We start from the raw sequence: 2,181 nt of genomic DNA, 5'->3' as shown, positions 1-2,181 counted from the left end.
GCGGGACTCGCCACTTCTGCCGTTCTTTTTCCCTCTTACGTGAGCTCGCTTATGAATTCATTTCCATTTTATTTCTCAGTAACTGCATTTGCAGTTGAAACACCTTCGCGTTGCGGTGCTTCAGCCGTATTTCAGCTACAAAGAGCGCCGTTCCGGAGAAGTACCGACGAGCACACACGACGTCCATGGCGCCCGCGGGCAGAGCGGCGCGGAACGCAGCAACCCCCGCGGGGCGGGCAGAGGCACCGTGCGGCGCTCCGCCGCCTTCTGCCTCCTCGGCACTCCGGGCCTGGAGCCCGCCTGCCCCCTGCCCTCCTGCTTCCGAACGGCCCTTCCTCCCCGAGCCCAACGGCAGCTCTGTAGCCGGCACCCAGCAGCTCAGTCAGACAAAGAAAAGACCTTCAGGCTAAGAACGCAAGTCCTCGCTACTCTGTTCCACAGCCGAATCGATACTGCACATAAGTTGGAGAAAAGTGGAGACAGAAACAGATCTCACACGCTCTGAGCTGGAGCTGAAAGCCGCCTTTGTCTTAGGTATTATTTGCGTGCCTTTCTCCGGACTGCAAACGCTTCCTCAGCATCTTTGTTGAACCACTCTGATCTTTTTCCCAGTGCTTCACAAACGCACACAGAATAGAAAGGGTCTCTAAAAGCGCTGTAGTGCAAGGACGGTGTAAAATTTTGCGTTACTTACTCACATCAGCATCCCAAAGTTAATATCAAATGTCATGGCACCTGGTTATTATTCCCATTAAAGAATTTAATGCATACACACAACTCCTTTGCTTCTGCTCTATTGATGACATAAATCTCCTCAGACAGCTCAGTTTAAGAAATGGGCTTAAGGGACACTGAACATAAAACCTCCAGCAGTGTAAGGCACAGTTCTACAAAATATGACCCTGAGGTTTACAGTTTAATGTGGATCAGTGCTATTTGGGACATTCAGTACAAACATACCAGGATTATTTTCAAGATTAAGGAAAACAGCATTTGGGCCTTTGTCCTTAGTTCACTTGACTACAAGAGCACACTGCAAAGCGTGCAGTGCATTGGAACTGCATTGCTTGGACAGCTCTGGAGCACTTGGGGTTTCAGAATATGATGTTTCTCACTGCTTTGGGTATGGTTTCCATCTGACTGTTATCTAGGAACCATTCAACAGAAAAAAAGGTGTATACATAACTGCAAGCAGTAGGAATATTCTTTTCATTTGCTGAGCACTGCCATTCAGACATTCATAAGGTATTGTTTGCCCAGATTTAGGAAAAAATGTGCTTGGTGTTTTTTTGATTTCTTTAATACTGTTTCCCAAAGACAGTAAGGAAAAAAGATGATGTTAGGTTATGGCCTGTGGCCCAACCGTTTGTAGTTCTATTGGCAAGTTTCAACCACATTTCAGAAGTTGATATGTAGACTGTGCTTTTAATATTATTATTCTTTGATGGGTATAAGAATAAGCCCGTTAATACTAAGGAACAGAAGAAACGATTCCAAGCATTATTTGCCAGAAGTTAGTGGACCAATAAATAAATAAATAAAATTTCCCCCTCGTAATGTCTCCAATGTGGCCAGAACCCAAAAGTACAGGCTAAGGGAAAAGCCAGAAATATTCTGAGGATGTCCCATTAAGGGGACAAAGGATGCCCTTTACAAATACTTTCTGTAATATATATAGACGTGATCTAAGAATTACTTGAGATGCAGAGAGGATGGGAGCAGGAACAAGTAAAGGATATAGGGGGATATAGGAAACAGAAGTGTAATTAATTGATTTTACCGTTAACTGAACAGCTCTATCCTCTGGGTATCTGCTGTTTCATCACTGAACACATTTCTATGGTCCTGGGACAACAGACAAGAATGATAAATCACTCACAGTGAATTTCAGAACTTTGTCTGTCCATTTATTATAAATCTCTGAGTTGTAGAAAGCAATCCTTCAAATTTTACGCCAGCACATTAGGGCAGAAGATAATTGGATGGACTTTTACCAGTACATTTCCCTGTCTTGTTATTAGAGAGAAGCTGTGAACAGCAGAGGTTGAAGAGGACAACAAGTCTGTAAAGTATGATGTTAATAGAAGAGTCACAGAGCCAACAGGCTGCTGACATTTGGTTCATGGGAACAGAAGCAAGAGACTTTGTTTCCTTGCTTTTGTTTTCCTGATGGTATTTAAA

Source organism: Meleagris gallopavo, chromosome 7 (assembly GCF_000146605.3).
Source record: "Meleagris gallopavo isolate NT-WF06-2002-E0010 breed Aviagen turkey brand Nicholas breeding stock chromosome 7, Turkey_5.1, whole genome shotgun sequence".
Lineage (NCBI taxonomy): Eukaryota > Metazoa > Chordata > Aves > Galliformes > Phasianidae > Meleagris > Meleagris gallopavo.
This window is presented reverse-complemented; position numbering follows the sequence as displayed.